The sequence below is a fragment of the Oratosquilla oratoria genome, chromosome 24 (genome assembly GCF_046742065.1).
Source record: "Oratosquilla oratoria isolate Oo_2021 chromosome 24, ASM4674206v1, whole genome shotgun sequence".
Classification (NCBI taxonomy): Eukaryota; Metazoa; Arthropoda; class Malacostraca; order Stomatopoda; family Squillidae; genus Oratosquilla; species Oratosquilla oratoria.
This window is the reverse complement of record NC_134800.1, coordinates 58,033,671-58,057,842: the sequence shown is the minus strand read 5'-3', so window position 1 is coordinate 58,057,842 and position 24,172 is coordinate 58,033,671. Positions and strand designations below refer to the sequence as shown.

Below are 24,172 nucleotides of genomic sequence, written 5' to 3'. Positions count from 1 at the left end.
TCAAATAAGAGTAAAAAAAAAAAAAAAAAAAAAAAAAAGGAACTTGGAGAGTTAGATCGTAGCTAGGCATCAGGTACTGGACGGAGGTGAGGTCTTCGCTTCAGCGGGAAGTAGCTGGACATCAGATCACTGTAGCCGGACATTTGGTCGTTGTTGCCACGCAGTCTCGTTGTGTAGTTGTAAAGTACTGTGTCCGTCTGTATATTAATGATATGGGTGTATTGTGTAATGTAGACTCTCTCCAAGATGTGTAGTTTCTTGTTGTTGTTACATTGTTTAAGTATTTTCGTATTGTTGACAAAATCTTGTCTGTTTGGAGTTTTGCTGTGTGTTTGTATCATGTGTTTGCGTATACTTCCTTCACGGGCGTGCATTGTGAGTCTCCAGCTTACAGAGGTAGTGGTAACACCAATATAAGAAGCATTGGGGAGAAGTTTGCAACCTTCTTCGGGGCAAGAGAATTGGTACACCACATTAGTCTGTTTGAGGAGAGAGTTGTTTTTAGTCATGTTATTTCTCATTATAAGGTTAGAGACTTGTGTTTTTGTAGTATATGATGAGGGTCAATTTGTCGTGTGGGTTGGTGCATGTGGGAAAACCGTTGTTAATGAGGATTTGTTTAACGCGCGTTATTTCGGAGTGAAAAAATTCCCAAGAAGAGCAGTTCTTATGTGCGTATCGAAGGTATGCCCGAATGACGCTAAGTTTGTACCGCTGAGAGCACTCACTAGCTGCATTCAGGCATCTTCCGGTGTCAGTGTTTTTCCTGTAAACAGTGGTCGTGTATTTGTTGTCTTCAGAGTGGATGAAGACGTCAAGGAAGGAAATTTTGTTGTGTATATTGAGTTCATATGTGAAGTGTAGTACAGAGGCTGTTTCCATGGCTAGCTGTAGGTCTTTCAGGTGGGACTCCTAACTTCAGTAAAAATGTCAACGTATCTACAGTAGGAAAAGGGTCTTAAGGCAGGGTCTTGTAAGACTTTGTTCTCTAGATTACACATGTAGAATTCAGCAATATATATATATATATATATATATATATATTCTTAATCAGTATGTGTTACTCGATTCTCTATAGAATCTACTAGTAATTTTGATAAGTCTATGTCAGATGATGTTATTCAGTGAACTCGGGACAATGTTCCTTGTCTTCCTTTCAAAGGAATGGTCTGCTATCTTCCCAATATAATCTTTGATGGTCTTGTTACTTTTACCATTCTGCATAGTTTCCTCTGAATACTCCAGTTTTAACTTTCTCTCCTCTGATCTATGCCTTTGAAACAAATATCTGCTACACATTGTTGAAACGCTGTTATATCAATCAAGCCATCAATGAATCCGACAACCAGCCAATCAATGGAAGTATCAAACACTGTAAGCGGATTTTCTTGATTCCTCACAAAATTTCATTTATCCAATTGGATATTTACCCTTTTGCTGCGAAGGAAATATCCCTCAGTTGAATAATATTGTCAGATGCGGGCAGAGTAAACGACTGAAGCCTTATATGCATAGAACGATGTCGACTTTTTGAGATTGCGTTCACCAACATGACGTACGCTCAGCCATTGGCGTGAAGCCTTCTCCATCCACCCTACCCTTCTCCTCCCGCGAAGCTACATTTCGTCCAATATATATATAATGCGATACATTTATGAGTATTTGTATACATATGATTGTATTTACCAAATTGTATTTATTATTTAGTAGTTATCTAATTATCTAGTTTACTGTATTGGAACTATGTTCATGGGGTCCCATCTATAATCTCCACATATTATTTTTGTATTCATTAATGTTGTCAGTTTATGTTTATTTATGTGTGTGTGTGTGTGTGTGTGTTAATAGACCTTTGCCTTTGATGTCAGTGTTAGTGAGTAATAAGATATCTGATGTACACTATTTTTGCAAGTGTTTTTTGAATTATTTATTCATATTTCAAAACACATTATTATCCTTGACCCCTCAAGCGATTTCATTCGGCTGTGAGACATTAACACCTCTTGGCAGTTAAGAGGCTAATGACAGAAATGAGACAAATTGCAGACATGATTATAAGTAAAATGTATTCAAAGGAAAATATATTTTCCTCTACAACAGTGATTGCACGCTGGGTTTAGGGCAACATGTCTCAGTCGAACGTTCTTCTGTGCAATTAATCCATCCATATTGTGTACTTATCCTGTTTCAAGTCGCCGTTAACTACAGTCTATTATTTCTTGACTGCCCCCAAGTCACAATCGCGCCCTAGACGATATTTACTTCAACCACCGGTCGACGCCTGTGGGCGGACGTACGAAAAAGAAAAATAAACTAAATATTTTCAGTGAAATAAAGAATTTGAAGAAATATTGTTTCATATGGACTGATATTGCTGCGTGTAATAAGTATAGTAGATAACATAACTTATCGTTATGAAATATACCGTGTTTGGTAAGAGTACGACATTTTGGTTGTAGCAGATCGTTAGATACAGAAAACGGAGTTTAGTTTGGGTAAAAGTGTGAGGGGGAAAATATATCCATGTCTTTCTTTGAGCGTCGGCTCCTAATCTGACAGGATTTAACACATTCATAAGGTAAGTTGAATAAGATACGACACCAAACAACGGCCCAAGCCTTGTGTGCATCCCTGCGATATTCATGTTTGTCAAAATTGACATGGACAGACAACACATGCAAGTCTACTTGAAGCGGCAATGGTTTGACCCAATGTGTATATGCTCGTCTTCTGTTCGACCCCTCCCAGCTTCCCGCTTCTACAAACTACCGTTACTACCCATAGGGTTAATTTTATTTAACTATTTATTTCTCTGAGTTGTAATTTGAGCCATGGGTACATCCTGGTTCACCCAGGATGTTGGTGAATTGCTGTATGGATTTAAATCCTCTCGTCTTTGTTTTGCCGTTGAAGAAGACTCAAATTCCGCAATTCGGAACATAGCGACCCATGCTCTTCCCGCGCTATGTTCGTTTCGCGGATATGTGACTCAAATAACCCTCCATATTTACTCCCGGTAGTGCTATATAAATCGTGCGCGCTGTATTCTTTTATTTGTGCTGTAGCTAAAGAGAAATATGGTACACGGAGTACATAATTATGGCGTTCGTTGCTCCAACTGGGAAACATTTTTAAGGAAAAAGGTGAAAAGGCAAACTAAAATCTGCCATAGACAGGTGGAACGAATATACCAGTTAATTGCACAAAAAGTGCGATAATGTTTTGCATTGTGCAGGTTACGCGTATTCTTCATCCAGAATGCATGATAATTTAATAAGTAGTTTGGTCGACTGTGTGTGTGCGTTGTATTCGCTCCCATGTATGTAGAATAAGAAAGCGGCAAAGAAGAACAATGTGTTGTTTTTCGCCTCATCCCCTCAGTGATTTTTATTCATATCCTGTGTACTTATGACCTTTTATCTCACTTGAGCTGGTTATGTTGATGTAAACCTATCCTCTATCATTTGTGTGGTCGGCCTGTGTTCCCCCCCTCACCCCTCTCGTACCATCATTTCCACGGCGTCAATACCAACTGCTCATGTTGTGGTGAGAAATGTACTTTGTTTGGATATTTGTTTATTATTTAAGTATGTATTTGTTTTGTTTATTACGTTTCTTGTGTAATCTCGCTCCCCTCTATCAATGATCGTGACAAGTCCCCTGATGTCTGTAGATAGATTAGGTACTCCCCACACAGTTTCTTTGTTCATCGCTCCTATCCTATCCATTGTTATAATTCGTATCCCGGAATCGCGCACACACGAATATTTGACATAAAACTTGGGTTGTTCAGTAGCTCCTGACCTAACCATCTCAGAAAAATAGATAATTCAAAAGAAAAATAAGTGAAAAATGTTTTTGCGTGGGTGGTATTCCCCTTTCCCACTCTCAGCTGATTAAAATCGCCTGGCGGTAGAACTAGGAAAACTGGAACCGAAAGAACTAGTACTCATTTCCGTGGATTTAATTTTCATTTCACTTGATTGTCATTTCTTACCCTGCCCTCCTGTAATTTCTTACCATAACATTGTATTCCTCCTTCCTGTCTCGTTCCATCTATAGGTTCCCTATTTCCTTACTGCACTTTCTTTTCAATTATTTATAATGATAAAACTTGGGTTCGATGCCAGTATCACGCAAGCATATTTTGCACAATTTTTCTCATTCCAAACGTTTCATTTTGCTTTCAACTTGCAAATTTCTCTCCCCATAGACATTCCACCTTGCACTTCTTTCTCTTCCATATTCCATTTCTCTCATTTTCCACACTTCTCATCCCTTTCAACATTCCCTTCTCTCCATACTCACATTCCACATCTTTTCTACACTCCACGTCCCCCTTCCATTTCACACTTCACAACATAAGAATGGAGGAGACAGCAAGAGACCCTAAGTCCTACACTGAGCAGTTTCATATCCATTAGCACGTGTCATCCCCATCCATAAAGATATCTAACCTACTCGTATTAAAACCACCAATTATTTCGGCGCTTTCTACGTGGTTAGGCTACTAAGTCTATTCGTTAACCACTGTGTGGGTAAACCAATTCTTCCCTAATTTATTTAACCAGTCCATATTCCCTGGAACCATTCCTTCAGGATTTGGGGCTCTCACATTCTGCGATGACCTATGTTCACCCCCCCCCCCCCCCACACACACACACACCTCACATCCATACTGGATCCGTCTCCGCGGGCATTCCGTTCAATCCTATACGTACATTTCCCCCTTCCCTTAGGCTGAATTATTCATACATGTTCATTCCATTTCCTCTCGGCCATTTTCCAGTCACTATTTTAAGAATAACATTTCTCCCCCTTCTGTAAAATCCCTATATGTGTATATCCAGTTCCTTTCGTTCCATTGCACAGTTTGTGCATGTGTGCGTGCATGCTTGATAACTGTTGGAGATAGTTGATTTCGTGTGGGATTATGTAGCCACAAATGCAATACATTTGTTCAAGTTATGCATCTGGTGGGCTTGAGGTAGATTTGGATGTTGTGTAGAAGGTGAGGGGCTTACGACAGGAGGCGCTGAGTAGCTACGGCTGAAGCCTTTAGAGACTTAGTGCAGGTCATGGTCATTGCTGGGAACCGGAGAGGAGTGCGGGATTCGAACCCACAATGAAGCGAATGCGAGACCAGCACGCTTCCGAGTAGGCGTAGAGCTGTGATGGCCTGCGTGGAAGGTTTCTATTCCTGAGTGTTTATATGGCTTACTGGAGTTTTGGTCCGGCCGGATCTGTACTAAAAATTCCAGACTTGAAGTGGACAAGAATGCTGTTCACATACCTCTTCCGCTTTTCTAACATCTTCATTTATCTATAATATATATATATATATATATATATATATATATATATATATATAGATATATATATATATATATATATATATATATATATATAATACACACATTTATCAACTACAATTAACTTTAATTCTAAGCCATCAACGTCGAGTAACTCGAGGAGGCATACATGCATGTATGTCTCTTCGAGTTACTCGACGTTGATGGCTTAGAATTAAAATTAATTGTGGTTGATAAATGTAAATCTGTTCACTGGGACCAATTCAGTGTTGTGCATATATACGTGTGTGTGTGTGTGTTTATTTATATATGTTGCAGTAATTCACAAGGCACATGTGAAAATAATTTACAGGAAAAAAACACTGGGAAATAAGAAACTTAGTCCGAACGTTTTCGTCTATTTAAGACGTTGGTAATGTCTTAAATAGACGAAAACGTTCGAACTAAGTTTCTTATTTCCCAGTGTTTTTTCTGCATATATGTGTGTGTGAATATATATATATATATATATTTTATATATATATTATGCCTCATTGTTTCCAAGGATAGAGGCGCTGGTTTTTGTCGACATTTTTTTTTCTCAAACCTTCTTTTCACAAATTAACCATGAAAAAGTGACATTGATCAGCGCTACAAGTGTAGCTGGAAACCTAGACGTACATCATTATTGAAGAGAAATAATGCGTGTAGGAAAAAATATATATATTTATTTTGTTGTCCACTGGTGACGTCATCGAAAGCGTGCTGGTCTCGTATTCGATGAGTCGTTGGTTCGAATCCCGCACTCCCCATTGATTCCCATCAGTGTTTATTTCCTGTCCCCAACAGTTCCCAAAGCGCATAATTTAGGTAAAGGTGACGGCTTCGGCCGCAGCTACACAGCGTCTCCTGGCGTGAGAGTAAGTTATACAAACGCGCGCGCGCATATGCACACAGACATATACACACACGTTTCACATTTCTTCGAATAATTGTTGTGCGTCTCCCTTTCCCCGTTTGTTAATCTATTCTTCCGTTCTTCGTTCACGATCGTCCATGGTCTTCGTTCACGTTCTCCCATTCTCATCACCCACCTCCTCTTTGTATATTTCTAGTTTCGTTCTGTAGTCCACTTTCACATTCATACTGTTATCGTGCCTCCCCCTTTCTCTCTCTCTCTCTCTCTCTCTCTCTCTCTCTCTCTCTCTCTCTCTCTCTCTCTCTCTCTCTCTCTCTCTCTCTCTCTCTCTCTCTCTCTCTCTCTCTCTCTCTCTCTCTCTCTCTCTCTCTCTCTCTCTCTCCTGTCCTAGTGTTCTCCCCTTCTACATATCTTGTGTGGGCTCCACCCTTCGTGCTTGCATTTGCATTATTCTTTCCTCCATAAACCTCCTCCTCCTCCTCCTTTTCTTTCTCGTTCCCCTCTTCCTCCCCCCCCTCTCGCATTCTCCCCATCTCCCTTTTCAGTCTGCGCTCCTCTTTAACGCTATTCCGATTCCGACCCCCCCACCCTCCCTTCCTCTGCCTCGCCCATGCAACATTCCCCTCCTCCTCCTCCTCCTCCTCCTCCTCCTCCTCCTCCTCCTACATTCTTTTCATCCCCTCTCCCTCGGTTCTTGTTCCTCTCCCGGCTTCTCCACTCGGTGCTCTCTCTTTCTCTCTCTCCCCCCCCGAAAAATCGTCCTTTTCATTCTTTTTATTTTTATCGTCTACGTTCCCTCCCAAAAAATATATATATTTTTTCGTCCTTTTTATTTTTGTCTACTTCCTCTTTTCTTCATTGCTTCTCTCTTGCTTTTCTTTTTTCATCGTTTACTTTTTTTTCTTATTTTTCTTCATCTTTGTATGCCTTGCCATCCTCCATCTCTTCCTCCGTGCCCACTTCATCCTGGTCAATCCGTTTCTTCGCCATTATCTCCGTCCTTGTCTCTCTCTATGTCCTATTTTTTCCATCGCTAGTTCCTCCTCGCTTCACTTGTCTTTCGTTTGCTCTCCCCCTCTCCGTCGCCGCATACTTATTCTCATCTTCCCCCCTCCCTTTCCTCGTTTTTACATCATCTCCTCTCGCGCATTTTTCCACCTATTCTTTGCGCTTGCTTGTCTTATTCTCGTTCGCTTGCCCGCCAACTCCCCTCTCCCCTTACCCGTTCCCATCTCCGCCCCCCCCCTCTCTCTCTCTCTCTCTCTCTCTCTCTCTCTCTCTCTCTCTCTCTCTCTCTCTCTCTCTCTCTCTTTCTCTCTCTCTTCCTCTCCCTCTGTCCCCCGTCTCTTCTCTCCTCTATGTCTCTACCTCTGTACTCCCGTCCCTCCCCCTCTCCCTTCCCTTCCCCTCTCCCTTCCCTTCCCTTTTCCCCCGTGTCTTCCACCTCCCCCTTCTCTCTCTCCCCTTCCCTTTCCTTCTCCCCTTCCCTTTCCTTCTCCCCTTCCCTTTCCTTCTCCCCTTCTCTCTCCCCCTTCCCTTCCTTCCCTTCTCCCCCTTCTCTCTCTCCCTTTCCCTGTCTCCTCTGTGTGTGTGTGTTTTTTCTCTCCCTCTAACCTCGTTTGTGTTCACCTTTTTTCATCTCGTTTTTGCGTCGCCCTGTTTTGCGTACTGCCTTTAGCACGAAACCAGCTTCTAAGAAAGATTTGCGTATTTGTCCTGGGGAGGCCCACGGCGTACTTTCTTCCACAGATGTTTGTGCATCACTTCAAGTTCAGTGTCCCACAGTCTGTCACAGCAGACACTATAATTCATTTCGGTTTTTTCTTCTGTGTTGTGGAGGTGCTGTGTTTAGCTGCATTGCTTCAGATCCGGGCAGTAGGCGGGTGGAGGGGATGACCCTTCATCTACAAGGAGCTAAGATAAAAGGGGACAATAAATGAAGTTTAGATGGATGTGGGATGGGTAAACGGTGGGTGTATTAGATGGGCCAGCACTTTGGTAATGGAGATGACCTCCATGTGTTTGTGTGTTTTAATGTATATGAGCATATTGAGGTGATGTTGCAAATGAAACGTTAAGTTAGAATTTTGGAGTTTTATTCAGGGTACTGAGAATCTCCATACTCCATCCTTATCTTTTCATTTGTCTCCTCACCTCCATATATTCTTAATCTACGTATGTGTATATTCTATGTATAAGGTTGACAAAAACTCTTCCATTCGCCTGCGATGCATGCAACCGTTTTCCACACTATGCTCGTCGTTCGGATTTCAAGGCCTAGCTGGGTGTTTACAATCAACTCTCAAGAACCTTTTCTCTCTTTGATCTGTTCTTTTTCCCGTTTTATATTGATTCCTCGTTCTGTTGTGTGCGTCGTCTGCGCACGCTCGCCCTCCAACAAGTGGCGACCTTGCCAGGATCCCCGCTCAAGGGGTTATCACACTGGGCTTCTACAGGCTTCATCAGCGCCGACAGTTGACTTTCGTTTGAGTTCAAATTATTTCTGTCACAATATATATTTTTTTTAATTCCAAATCTCAAATTACCTTTCCGTCATATATAGCAAAGCTGGGTGATTAAGGGATTGTAAATCTATAGGAATATTAGACATACTTGGAATGTTCTTAGAGAAGTGTAGATTGTAAACAGTTATATTCTAGTTGTCTAAATGGAGGTTGGATGTATGATGTGGGATGAAAAATTGCTCAATGTGATAACCACTTCAGGTTTTCCTGACCTTAGGAGAGTATGGATTGAGCAGGGACCAAACACCACTGGTGACCTGTGTGTAGAGCAAGCAAAGTGTTTAATGGTTGGTTACTTGGTGGTTATGACATAGGCTTATGAGTTTCTGTCTCCCTCTCGTGTTTCTCTGTTTCTCTTGTGTCTCATCTCTCGCATCTTTTGATGTTTCTCATCATTAGTCTCACTTCTTTCGGCTCTTCCATCCATTGTAATGTATATATTGTAAAACATTGATAAGTAATAGAATATAGATAAATAATAGTAATGATAATGGTTGGCATTTCGGTTCGTAATTATGAGATCAATTAAGGTGTAACCGCATATCGTTGAAATGTTTGTCAAACTCCATTTTAAGTCTTTGAGACTAAATTAGCGGGAAGATTGTTGTGTTGTGTATGGAATTGGTTCTTTCTGCTTCGTAATTTAGATACAGGTCATCGTACAACTTTCTCTGGTTATTTGTCTAGAAGGGAGGGGTGTGTTTTCAGTTGTTATTGTTAGTTATCTTGAAAAGAAAAGGGACGAACATCCTATCCCGTCTTCTCGCTCTTTATTGTATTGATTTATTGCGTGTGTGTGTGTGTGTACAAACAGCCCATCTTCATCTTTGTCATCCTGCATTTCCCGTTCTCTGTTACTTTGTATTCCTACCCACGCCACGTTTCCTCTCTCTCTCTCTCTCTCTCTCTCTCTCTCTCTCTCTCTCTCTCTCTCTCGTTGTTCCCATTGGCGCTCTCCTTTGAGGCAAAACATTTCGCTTCCTTTCCTCCCCTGTTCACCAGCCACTCCCTGCCTACCTACCCCTGCCTTTCTGCATCCATGCTTCCCCTCTCCCCCTCCCCTCTTCACCCTCCTCCCCTTCCTCCTCTTCCTCCTCTTTCTCCCCATCTCCTTTCCCCTTTACATTTTCTTCTTTCTCCTCTCCTCTTCGCCCTCCTCCCCTTCCTCCTCTCTCCTCCCTTCTCTTTAGCTCTTTAGTTTTATCTCACTTCTCTTTCGCCCCGTTTCTCCTCTCTCTCTCTCTCTCTCTCTCTCTCTCTCTCTCTCTCTCTCTCTCTCTCTCTCTCTCTCTCTCTCTCTCTCTCTCTCTCTCTCTCTCTCTCTCTCTCTCTCTCTCTCTCCCTCTCTCCCTCCCTCCCTCCCTCCCTCCCTCCATCCATCCCTCTTCCTCACCTAATTCCATCTATTTCTCTCCCGTATCTATCTGTAAGAATATTCTAATATGGTTGCTGGTCGGGGAAAATGAACAGAATACAAATGTGTGTGCATGTATGTATGAGGATTTGATAAGTAGGTGTTGTGTGTAATTAAACACTAATCAACATTAATGTCTTCTTTTATATACATGCATACATACATATATGAATGGCTCTTTACGTCTTGGTAGACCGTCTTAGGAGACGGTCATAGCAGTTCTTTTGTTTTATTTTTTCAATTTACCCGCATTCCACTTCTTCAAGGGTTTCTGCAGAACCTCTTGTGACTGTCTCGATCTGCAGGCGTCTGCTTTAGAGGCTATTAGCTAAAGCTCTGCTTCCGGGTACTTCACGAACATGCAAACGATCTTATGCAAAAGAAGACATAATGGGTTGGACACGTTAACAGAATAGACAACATCCGTACACTCGTTTTTTATTACACACACACACACACACACACACACACACACACACACACACACACACACACACACACACACACATATATATATATATATATATATATATATATATATATATATATATACATACATACATACATACATATACCAAGGCTTTTTCCCCCTTCCAAGGGAGGTAGCCAAAAAGGGAAAGGCATAAAAACACTCCCACCCATTTCATCCCTAAATACACTCCACACCCCTCCCACCCTCCCTCTCATCTGAGCACCTCCTGGATGACGGGTCATCCCTGCACCCTGCCCACCGCCCTGGGTCAGAAGCAGTGTCGCAAGACACAGTACATCCACAGCAAGGCCGCTTCATTTAATCGGCGACCCCCCCTCTCCGTCCCCCTTTGCCACCAAATGCCAACGATCCAGAGGGTCCAAAACTCGAACAGAATAGAAAGCATCCATACACTCATTTTTTAATGATATATATTCGACTTCTTTTTGTTTCCAAACTTGGAGAAATGATGGAAATGTACTAATTTTCCATCCTTTGAATATGTAAAAAAAAAAAAAGCTGCTTTGACATGGTTTAGATCACAAGATCCTCAGTTCTACTCTGACAGACTTAAAGGCTGGTATTAACGTTTGTAGAAGTGTATTGACCTTAATGGAACATATGTTGAAAAATAAACATAATAAGTGAAGCAATTTTTTTATACTGTCCTTTTTCCACGAACTTTTTGAAGCCCCCTCGTGTGTGTGTATGTATATATATATATATATATATATATATATATATATATATATATATATATATATATATATATATATATAAATATGCAAGGTTGACCACGAAGAAAAACTATTAAAGCAGAGCGCTTTCGTGTATTCACATCTTCAGTGCAAATAATGTATTATTTGCACTGAAGATGTGAATACACGGAAGCGCTCTGCTTTAATACTTTTTCTTTGTGGTCAACCTTGCTTTTTCAAGAACACACGCTCCCAGTGTTTTTCCTGCATATATATATATATGTATATGAATATGTACACACACACACATATACTCGTATATATATATATATATATATATATATATATATATATAATATATATATATATATATATCTTGGCTTGTATGTCGTCCATATCTCGGAGCCATGGAGCAGTGAGCCTAGCACGCGTGTTTCATATATTCTGATTTTAGTTTTGATTGCAAGAAATTTTTGCCAGACTCTTTGTAAAATTGATAATTTTTTTCTCAACCTTATAAGGGGGAAAGGTCTTGGTAGATAGTTCAAAGGTTTTTGCAATTTTGCTGATCCTGTAGTTTGACTTTGTTGGAATAAAGTGGACGTTACAGTTGATCCCAGGTAACAGATTTCCAGAACGGTTTTAAGGGATCTATTTTCCAATTTTAATTCAGATGCCAGTTGTCACCGCGGAAGTCTGTTTTGATGATTTGATCCGGTTTAACGTCGCGAACTCCCCCGTATCAGGATGCTAGGACGGTGCCCCTTACAGAGGACTTTGTAGCGTGGGATTTTAATGAACCGTGTCCATGGTCCAACTCGCTGGCAACAGGGGTTGACCTCCGTCGCAGGTAGCGACGCCCTAACCCGATCGGTCAGCGAGTGGAAAGTTGTCACTCTGTTTTTATTTATTTATTGATTTATTTGTTTATTATTAGTGTTATTTTTTTATTTTACCTGATTCTGAATTACACCTGTTTCTCGACTTGCATACAATGGGGCAGTTAAGTGTGACGGACCAGTGCACGGGGGGGGGGGGGGCAGCGTTGGTGGGCGGTAGCTGGTCAATGTGATGTGAAGGCGCAGTCACGCCCACCGCCCAGAGAAGCCCATCACACCCACCGCCCAGAGAAGCCCATAGCATTTTCTGAGGTCAGTTTGAGAAAATGTGTAAACTGTGGGTACCTCTCATCATTTTGGTTCTTCGTGATCAGCTGGTATGCTCTTGCCTGAAAGGGGAAAGCGAACGAAATGCAAATATTTGTACTGTATGTGTGTGTAATAAGCAGATGTTGTGTGTACTGAAACATCAATCTACTTTCATGTCATGTTATACACATACATGTGTGTATATATATATGTGTGTGTGTACATCGAAGTAATAGTAGCGCCACCTTGCAGCTGTCACCTCCCTTCCGCCACCTATCTTCTCTCCCATCTCATTCTCCTCCCTTGATCCTTCGCTACCCCTTTCCCATTTCCTTCATTTGCATTCCCATCCCATGCCTTTCCTCCCTTCCATTTTCTACGTTTCCCTTTCCATCTCTTCCCTCCATTCCCGTCCCATTCCTTTCCTTGTTTCCTATCTCCTTTCTCCATCTCCCTCTCTCCCTCTCCCTTCCCTCATCCCCTCCCCTCCTTCTTCCCCTCCCTCTTCCCCTCCCTCTTCCCTCTCCCCTCTCCCCTCCCTCCTCTGTGAATTCCTCCCCTACCTCTTCGCCTCGCCCTCCCCCACGTTGAAGAGGTGAATGCCCTTCTTGTGCAGCGCAAGCTTGTATTCCATCCCGCGGGCCTTCTTTTCATCTACGAACATACTCCCCCTCTCCCCCATCACCTCTTATTCTCTTCTTCCTATTATTCACCTTCGGTGCAGCCTCTTCGCTCCCACTTGCAACACTCTCCCCCTCTCCCGTCCCCTTTTCCCCCTTCCCCTCTCCCCCCTTCTCCATTGTCCCACCTCACTTAGCGTCACAGGCAAAGACATTGGATCGTTCTTGTCACTTCAGAATCACCAAAGGATTTGTATGCACAATCAGTTACGAATCCTTTCCCTGGGCAGGGAGGGTGTTTTCTCCCCCTCCCCCGTTTTCTTCAGCTCAGGGGTCGCCAAACTTTGTACACGGGTAGCCAGACAACTGAGAGAATGATGAGCCGCGTAAACATGTTCATTTCGATACACGAGGAGCCAAGACGAGAGGGAGGAAAGGGTGGTCGATGGGAGTGGAATAGGTGGGAGCAGATATGCCTTTTGAATTTGGCTACCTCCCGGGTAGAATCGATATACCAAGGGATTCTTCCTCCTTGTAAGGGAAGTACCCAAGTGAACAGGCACGTACCCACTCCCACCCTTTCCTCCCTCTCATCTTAGCTCCTCGTGGACCACTGGTCATCCCTGTATCCCGCCACTGCCCCTGGGACAGAACCAGCGGTTATTCTATTTGTTTTGTGTTATTCAAGTTTAGTGTTAGGTTTTATTATCTTACCATAATTCCCGTCCTTTTCCACAAACCCGTGGCCATGACGAGAGCAAATTTCCATCCCCAAGTTAAAAAAAAAGGAAAAAAAAAAAATCATCCACCGTTTATTTTTATACCGTCACCCAGATGATCTGTTCCTATGTTGAGATTTGTTCTACGTCCTTTTCTCTTTCTCCCCAGTTTTCCGTCGGCTTTCCGGATTTTCTCCATCAGTCTGGGACATTTCGCCCCCCCTTCTCTCCGTGATGGGACCCGATATAGTTACAAGTGCCATGTGACCTGATATAGCTACGGGTGCCATGTGACCTGATATAGCTACAGGTGCCATGTGACCTGATATATATTCAGGTGCCATGAGACCTGGTATAGTTACAGTTGCGGTGTGATCTGATATAGTTACAGGTGCAGTGTGACCTGATATAGCTACAGGTGGAGTGCGACCTGTATAGCTACGGGTGACCAGATATAGCTATAGGTGACTTGATACAGCTTCATGTGACCTGTTAAAGCTAATGCCTGCTTGACCCGATCGGTGGTCGGGGGTGGTCAGCTCTGGAAAGAAAGGATCTTGAGTGACCTCGTTTGACCAGCGAGGTCATTGCCCTGAAGGACGACCTTTGTCCGAGGAAGAGTCCCGAACCGGGGTATTCCAGTCGTCATTAATTGAGGTCGTCATACGCCGGGGGGCGCGTTGCTTCACTCACATGCTGGTGCCAGCCCCCACGGTCTCTCCGAGCAAGCTCCCATGCAGACACCCATCCATCCTTCCTTCCTTCCTTCCTTCCCACTCCAAACAATTCTCGACAGGTTCCTCTTGCCCCAGCCGTGAATTCTGGGGGCGTCCCCTTCCTTCGTCTCCTCCATCGAGGGTTGTCTCTTGTGGAGACAACGCTGAACAGGATCAACCTCAGATAAATATGAGGCCACATGATGCCCATATAACCGGAGTTGACGTTCGCGAATGATGATGATCATGATGGTCAATAGTCTAGGCTGAGTAAAGTAGCTAATGCTGAGTGTGAATCCTAGGGGGGGGGGTTGCCTGGCCTCGCTGGAAGTCCCGGTAATGGCCCGGCCGAGGGATGGTGGTCGGGAAAGGAATAGCATAGAGCAGCGTTTCCCAACTTTTTCCGACCTTAGCACCCCCTGTTGTCATGTCTAAGCAGTCCAACACCCCTATCTTGTTATTAGAAGGATAAAGGAAAGTGAAGTGTACTGCTTAACGATTTATTTCCTTGATTCCTTAGAACTGAAACAAATTGACAATATTGTAGAAGAAACAAGAACACCCTAGAATCATGAAATAGCATGGAAAAAGTCGAATATGCACAACTGGGTAATCAGTGATACATATATCAATATGATTTTACTGTGCATCACTTCCCAGCACTCCCTATAATTGATTTCAGCACCCCAGGTTGGGAAACGCTGGTTTAGGGTAATGAGGACACGTCGACAGGTTTGTAAGGAGACCGTGAATGATAAAGGAAATGTTTGGTAATTAGCGTATCGTTAGTGAGCCACGTGAACATGTCGCCGCACTGATTCACTATGGCCCTGTTCACACTAGCGGTTTGAACCGCACGGAAACCGCGGCGGTACCGCAGAGTCAATGAAAAACTGTGCGATTGTGTGTGAATGCCTCCATTAACTAGCGTTGTAATTGAACCGCAGTGGTTAAAACCGCTCAACCATCATTCTCCCTCTCCCTCTCTCCCCAACGTTATCGAAGTGTGAATTGCCTGCCTGGTAGTGTAAATTTCTTTGGGTTTGTTTCGCTTTTTCGATTTGATCCTTTTCAGTTGCGTCGTCTTGCTGTTCATTTTCAACATTTGTGTTCACAAATTTTGTCTCAGTCTTGCCCGCATGTCCTCCATTTTTTCCTTTCCCCTTCCGTCATCTTTCCTCTTTCCCCCCTTTTCCTCTCTTCGCCGCCCTTCCCCCTCTCCCCTCCTCCTCCCCACTTCCCCATCTCCCCATCTTCACCATCTCCCCCTTCAATTTTCCCCCTCAACTTTCCCTACATCTTCCTTCTCACATTCCCCCAACTTCCTCCCCCTTCCCCTTCCCGTCCCCCTCCATTCCCCCTTCCCGTCCCCCTCCATTTCCCCCTTCCCCTCCCCGTCCCCATTTCTCCCTATCCTTCCCCCTCCTTTATCTTTGCTATTCCAAGCATTTATGCATCTGTACGGAAAACTGTTTTTTTACTTTAGACATATTGTCTTTTTTCAGTTTGTGTGCGTGCGTGTATATGGATTTCCAATTGTTGAGCACTAGGACAAGCAAGATAAGGGTCGTGTTGGAGAGAGAGAGAGAGAATATTCTCATATATTGAAAACTGGATGAAATAAAATGAGGCATCATTTTTATTTATTAATTCGTTTTATTCTTCCGTTCCCCGACCGTGCTCTCGTGTTTATGCTCATTCGATGAGTTGTTCCACAAAAGAGTGATTACGAAATGGAAAAAAAGGGATAATTAAGTTTTCAGCGGCGACACCAATTGAAAAGGAACGATGGCGTGTTTTCTATACTCAGAATTGGACAAAAATGGAGTGCCAACGATTTGATGAACTTGGGTAGTTTTATTTTGGTCGAGGATTTGCGATCTTAAGCAGTTTTAAGGGAAAGGGGGGGGGGAACGTGCCTGAAATGGACCGCGACCGGCCGACACCCCAGGGTCACGTGACGCTTCAGTTACGTTTTTGTGGTTTTGGCAAAAGGTGCTAATTAGGGTTAACGTCGCGTAGTCCCCCCTACCAGGAGGCTAGAACGGTGCCCTTTACAGACGACTTTGTAGCGTGGTATTGAATGACCAGTGCTCTTGGTCCATCTCGCTGGCGGCAAGAGTTCGAACTGCCGTCACCTTAACTCCCGCCGCAAGTAGCGACGCTCTAATACGATCGGCCGGCGAGCAAAGAACATAGCGAAGATCAGTGTTTTTTCATTGTGACTTTCTTGTTTTTAGGTCAATTTATATTTTTCGTATGTTTTTTTCATAATTATTTACCTAGGTATTTGTTTTCTTTGTAATTTTTATTTTATTCATTTTTATTAGCTATTCATTCTTGTTTTTATTTTGTCATTTAATTTTATTTATATTTTTGTGAGTTATTATATTTTATTTAAATATTTGCTTATTTTATTTTATTTTTTTCGTGAGCAATGCTTTAACACCGGAACCCGGAATTGACTGCACAGCTTTCATGAATTCAGGATTTTCGGGGCATCAATGCCACCCATACGGACCAGAGTGCCCCCCCCCCCTTTCTGGCCTACTAGGCTAGGAGCGCTGGCGACGAAGCCGAAGCCGAAGTCACGTCTATAGAACAACAAAATCGGAACGGGGAAGCCAGCGTCGACACACCATATGTACTCTTCCCCCCCCCTTCTCCCCCTTCCTCCCCTTTCCCCTCCTCCGTTTCCATCCACCTTTCCAATCATCCAATCTCCTACCCATTCCCATTACACTTTCCCTTCTCTTCCTCTCCCCTCTCCTCCCCCTTACCCTCACCTCTCTCCTCCCTTCCCCTTCCCCCTCTCCTCTCCCTCCCATTTTCCATTTCCTCCTCCATTTCCCCCTTCCATCTTCCTTTTCATCTTCCCTTTTCCCATTCCCCTCCCTTCTCCACCCTTTCCCCCTCACTTTCCCTAATTCCCCTCCCATTCCCCTCGTTTCCCTTCTTTCCTCTTGCATCCCCCCTTGTCTCCATTCCCTTACCCCCTTCCCTTTCTCCCTTCCCTTTCTCTCTCACTCCATCCTCTCGGACCCGACCCCTTAGCCTTCACCTACATCAGCCCCTTTAGTCCCTTCCTTGTCTCTTTTCATCCTTCCCACTCTAATTTCCCTTGTTTGCCCTCACTCAATCCCCTCACTCACTCACTCACTCACTCACTCACTCACTCACTCACTCCTTCACTCACTCCCCTCCCTCACTCAATCCCCTTCCTCCCTCACTTACTCCCCTCCCTTACTTCTTCCTTCACTCCCTTCCCCTCCCTCCCTCACTCACTCCCCTCCCTTACCTCCTCCTTCACTCCCCTCCCTTTCCTCCCCTTATCTCTTCCTCTCCCTCCCCTCCTCTTCCTCTCCCTCCCCTCCTCTTCCTCTCCCTCTCCCTCCTCTTCCTCTCCCTCTCCCTCCCCTCCTCCTTCCTCTCCCTCCCCTCCTTCCTCTCCCTCGCTCCCTTCCTCCCTTCTCTCCCTCCTTCCTCCCTTCTCTCCCTCCTTCCTCTCCCTCATCTTCTACATTTTATCGCTTGTCTAAAAGATCCTCGCCTTAAATTAACCTACCCCACATTGCATCATCATGTTAATAACTGTCTACTCGCACTTGCCTTTTCACCCGTGTTCACTTCAACATCTGTTTGTGTTCAAATATTCACTTCCATAATCTCGCCATCCACCGTTGGTTAGTTCGTCGAACTTCTCTTTTAATGAACTGCTCTTCGATTAACGCCCTTCCTTTACTGTATCCCATTCTACCTTTATTTTTATTTTATTTATTTATTTATTTATATTACTTTAATTTAGTCCCCTCCCCTGTCCCCACGCCTTTGTCTAATTTCCTTCACGGCGCATTTCGACGTTCGCTTGTTCCCCCCATTTTTTCTATATCTGATTTTCTTACTGTCCCTCCTCTTCCCCCTTTTTCCGTGCCTTTGTCTAATTTTCCCCTCGGTACGGATGTTGACGTCCCCTTCAGCCCTCTTTATTTAGTTTAGTTTTGTTTTCACCATAGTTTCCCTCGAGAAAGGTCCTTTTTTCCTTTCCTGGCCCATCGCAGTTGTCTCATTCGCTCTGTATTCTTGCCTTTCTCTCTCTCTCTCTCTCTCTCTCTCCATCATTTCTCTCCTAGTTTCTGTTCCTTCCGGCCTTTTGTTCCGTCGTTCCACTCCTTGTTCGCGTTCCGTTCCGCCATTCCCCTCCCAGCCTACGTTCCGTTCTGTCAATCGTCTTTCAGGCTGCATTCCGTCCCTGCATTCCTTTCCTCGCCCGCGTTCCGTTCCGGCAGTGGGATTACTGTTCCGTCCTGAGCCAGGATCGCCCTATCTGCTGAGCCTCTCTTGATAGTTCCCATACGTGCCCTGTCTTCCATTTTACTTCTTGCCACGTAGAGATTGGGGCGGGGTGGGGGGGTATCGTTGTCACTCGCTGCGGGGCTGCGGACTTCCAGTCGGTCAAACTCGAGACGGTATTTGTCTTCGTTTTGTCTGGCGTTTAGAGCTTTTTAATAAAAAATTGTGGATGCACGATCAACTCAACAGTTGAGGTTTTTATAGTACAACATTATCATCATCATTATTATTATTATTATTACTTTGTAAGCATTTGTTTTACATTTTTCCATTTAAGTGGTAGTACTCTGTTGATATATTGTCCCGTTGGTAATAGTTTCAACCTCGGCATACAGTCCCAATTCTTCTGTCTTTCAGTCTCTCTCGTTCATTTTTCCCCCGCCGCTCTCTTCTTCTCTTGTCTTTTCTCCTTTGGGCTTGTTCTCCGTCCTTCTATTAATTATTCCTGAATCTAGAACACACGTCCTGCCCATCTCCCCACGTTCCTCCCTCTCTTCCCCCTCCCCTCCCTCCCCCTTTCCCTCCGCCTTGCACAACTCCCTAGCCCCCCTAATGCTATTCTCCACTCCCTCCTCTTCCTACCCCTCCAGGTTCTCTTACTTTCATATCTCTTGTTCACTCCATCACTTTTCTTTCTCCTTTTCCATTTCACTCTCACCTTCCTTTCCGCTCTCTCCATTTATCTTCTCCATTCCTCCCATTTTTCCTCCCGTTTCTCTCTCTCTCTCTCTCTCTCTCTCTCTCTCTCTCTCTCTCTCTCTCTCTCTCTCTCTCTCTCTCTCTCTCTCTCTCTCTCTCTCTCTCTCTCTCTCTCTCTCTCTCTCTCTCTCTCTCTCTCTCTCTCTCTCTCTCTCTCTCTCTCTCTCTCTCTCTCTCTCTCTCCTGTCTGCTACCTTCTTCCCTCCTTCACTTTATCTTTTCGTATCAACTTTATCTTTTCGTATCACTCTCCATCTTCTCTTATCTTTCCCCCCCTCGTGCTTCGCTGTTTCGTGTCTCGTTTTACTGTATGCTTGACCTCCCATTTTCTGATTTATAATTATTAATTATTTCGCCAGTCTTCCATTTAGTACATCAACGCAAAACCATCTTTCTTTATCTACTTATGTGTTTTATAAATCAATTAATTTTTATTTATTTATTTATTTATTTTATTCATTCATTTATTGGTTAGTTGCGCCCTGTTTGAGCACTGTAGGCACCGATTTTAGAACCGCTTTTCTTTGGGTCAATTATCGTTAACTGTTGTAAGTTCGTTTCAATAAAAACTACTTTGGTTACAGTTGCTCATTTTCGAATCTCCGAATGACTCGTATACTGAGAACATGAATGACGAACATATACGAATGTTAGACACGTTCAAAAGTTCCTAGGGAAGTCTAGAATCCTGTAGTCGTGTAGGCAAAGTCCTCCTCCAGCTCTTCAAATTCAATCTAAAGGAGATATGTTTTTTTGTACATGTGTTGTCTTGATAAGGTATCAGGCAAGCTGCACAGGATGTACACTCGCATTGATTACATATGGAGTCTTGTTTATTCATTCGTTATTATTATGTTCAATCCGTCTTGCATTTAATTTCATTTCATTCCGTTCGGCTGCTTCCCCTTCTCGTTAGTCTTGTTCTGTTCTTTCCTACATCAGCCCCGTTGTTTCTTTCCACTGATTCGTACTTCACGCAGCGCATTCATTCAGTTTCGTCTGTTGTTCATTGAATTTCGTTCATACTTAAATCCTTACACACACCACCTGTGAGCGGGATCGACTTTTCAGTCGAATACTGTGTATTTTGCATCCTCTTTCTAGTGGGGAAAGTTTGTCTTTAAGGGCTCGTCTACCAATATGAAAATGCTAACCTTGAACCTACAAAAAAAAAAAGGCAACAATGGTGTCTCAATAAAAGGAATTTCTACTGAGGTGAACAAAAGTATGTATTGGTTTGGTACTAGTCCAATGTAACTTGAGAACGATATATCAACATGTCTTGATACAACTACACTTCCTGTTAGGTTGAGGCTTTCGTATACTACAGGTGTATCACGGTTGAATGACTGCCATTATGTCTTCTACACTTCATCCTCGTAATCATAAATATTTTACTTAACCACACATCTTTCCCCATACCCTCTGTGCTGGTGATGTAATTCCACATTTTGCTGCAGTGTTTTTCAGACGTCCTGATCAGTCTTAAGTTCAATATTCCAAAAGAATCATTGTACAACACTGACTTAAGACCTTTCATATTTGATTGGGGCAGGGACAATCTGGTCTTTCAGTGCCAAAAATAAATTCTCTGCCTCATATCACCAAAAACATCCAGAGAGCAATCTCCTCATTATGAACAACATACTATCCATCCATGTTCTACCCCATATTAGTAAATACTATTTTAGTTATTGCTAGAAGGTTTTCAGTAAAATTAGGAGTTTTGTACTTTCTCCCAACTCCTACCCAGCTGCTAACCCCCATACAGTATGGCAGTGGTTCTTAACCTTTTTTGGCTGTGACCCATGGCGACCTTCATAAGCACTTTTATTTATATTATAAAATTCCGGTACTTGTGCTTGTAAAAATGTGTGACAAACAAAAATCATATGAAGAGATTTTAATAATATAAGTAGTACATCAATATAATAATGATCCATGAAAAAATAAAACTGCAGTGAGATTGACCAAAATCAAAATATTTCATACAATAAAATGAAATTATAATTAGGCTATAATTTACCATTGTGGAAAAGATAAATTATTCTTACAAGTCTAATTGACATGAAATATAGTATTAAAATAGAGATCCGTGACACTGGATTGTGTTGATCATCTCTTCAAATCTGGATGATTTTAATGATAGGTTGCATCTTAGGTCATCCGCTGGTTGCAAACGGTTTCAGTACTTTGTCTTTGTGACTGTGAGGGCTGAAAATCCTGCCTCGTATAGGAAAGTTGTACATACATATACCAACAGCTTTTTTCCCCCCTACAAGAGAGGTAGCAGAAAAAGAGAAGAGTGGGAGAAATCCCTTCGGGCTGTGTCAAAACATCATTCAGACATACTCCCCCACCCCATCCCCACCCACCTCAATAATGCCTCGGAATTGGGTGAGAGAAAATCTTTCATCCTCCAGAAGTAGGCTCAAAGAGGGGAAGGATGCATTCTTTCCGGATGTGATTTTATTCATCCACAACTTCAGTTTTCTTTTGAATGCTAATAGCTTCTCAGAAAGCCCAACCAATGTCTGATTGTGACCTTGTATCGAAATGTTCAAAGAATTTATCTTAGCAAACGTATCTGCAAGATAAACTAGTTGCATCAATCATTTTGAATCTGAAAATTTGTGAGCCAGTTTATGACTTTTCTGTCAAAAATTGCTCGGTCTTGGTCTGCAATTCGGTGAAGCACCTTCACTCGTGATAGCCACCTAACCTCAGATTGATGCAACATATGGATATGCTCAGAACCAAAATCATAACACATTTGAGTGAATAACCTTGAGTTCAGAGCCCTAGCTTTAATGAAATTAACAACTTGAGTTGCCTCCTGCATCACCAGTAACTCATGTGACAACTTCTAAGAAGCAAAAAGGCTTAGATAATAATGACTTGGGAATTCTACCATCAGGATTTATACTTTGATGATATTTTGAATAAGAATATTGGGAAAATAAGTCCACATCCTTGGTGACCCGCTCAAATGGCTTGGCAACCCAAGGGTTAAAAACCACTGCACTGTGGAGTGTGCATCACACTTTCGGGGGAACTCACCACAGTCTACCTCTGAGCAAGTTGGAGGCCAAATCTTTTTGCCTTATCCACTTGTAATGCATATTTCATATTCTGTCTATATGCCACTTCCCCTTTATAAAGGAGGTAGCCAGCCAAAGCATGCATCCACCTTAACCCATCCCATGCCTATCCATCACCCTTGTGTTTCCCATTTATTTTAGTTCCTTGTGGATGAAGTTATCCCTGTCCTCCACCCATTGCCCTGATCAGATGCAATGTTCACTTTGTAAAGCATATAGTCAGAATCATATTTCATATATTTACCTAGTTGTATTTTGCGTGAGAAGAGCTGTACTCGTAGGGACCTGCAGCTGTATCTTTGCGCATCCAGTTCTTTCTTAAAGTTGTGTATAGTTTTAGCACTCACTGTTTTCTCTTTCAATTTATTCCATGTATCTATCACTCTATGTGGAAAGCTATTCTTTTTCAGATCTCTTCTGTAACTGTTCTTCTTAAGTTTCTTCTTGTGTCCCCTTGTATTTCTTGTCCCATTTAAGTATATCATCCCTGTCAAGGATTTCCAGGATAATCTACTTAAATGGGACAGAAGAAATACAAGGGGACACAAGAAGAAACTTTGAATTAACATGTGGAAACAATGTGGCTGACATTTCTTCAGGCATGTTATATGCTGCGGGTTTTTCACAGAATAAACCACAGCTTGTAATTATATTCAAGTCTATATCTGTGAAGATTTTGATGAAATTGATCAGATTTTGTAGACCCATGCATGACTAAAGTGGTGCCATGTAGATGAAAAGCTGAGGAACTCACCATCCCACTCCCATAAAGTGGGAAATTAGAAAGCCCTGGTAGGACAAGCCCTGTCAATTTTGTTACGTCACTGAATTTTTTAGGCCAATGAGTCACCTCCCCACCTGACCAGGGCTGTTGGGAACCAATGCAGGAAGACCACAGTGGGTCACCCTGTGAGTTCAACATGGTAACCACTGGGCTACTGCATGAATCAGGAAAGCATAGTGGTAACCAAAATAAATGGAGAAGCTCTATCCAGTACTGAACCTGGAAGGAGTGTTATAGGTATTGATAACTGGTAATGTTGTAGTGACTACAGTTAACTGTATGACTCTGTACTGGCCCCACTAATTACATTTACGTGAAGTAAACACTCAATATATCAAACTAATTGGGGGGGGGAGGCTTGGTCATTATAGCCAAAACTTCTGTATATCTGAAGGTTTTGTCACATTGAACTTTCTGCACAGATCGAAATTTGGGCTGGTTTATGAGATGGAAGTTTGATGCACATTGTCCAACCAATGTACCAGTTACAGTATTTGTAGATACATCATGAGGATTCTTTCTTGTGTCAGCACCAAAATTTAGATAATCTGGTACTGAACACTGATGACCAGACCAAGTTGAGTACATCTCAGATTAGGCTCTCAAGAAATCTTTACTGCAGTTGGTGACTTGACACAAGATGTTCTCTCCACTAGTCAGTTCTGCATTCAAATAGTCAGAAGAACATTGTTCAATAACTTGCTGAGAAATTCTTT

General features: G+C 42.8%; 1 protein-coding gene across 2 annotated transcripts in view; it reads left to right on the top strand.

Annotated features, from left to right (window-relative positions):
- The first annotated feature begins 2,488 nt into the window (after positions 1 to 2,488).
- LOC143038666 (prominin-1-like) overlaps positions 2,489 to 24,172 on the top strand; it is a 289,849-nt gene continuing 268,165 nt past the window's right edge. For both annotated transcript variants that reach the window (XM_076208179.1, XM_076208177.1), the window contains exon 1: positions 2,489 to 2,578. The gene's annotated coding sequence lies outside the window, so the exon portion shown is untranslated. The remainder of the gene's footprint in view (positions 2,579 to 24,172) is intronic.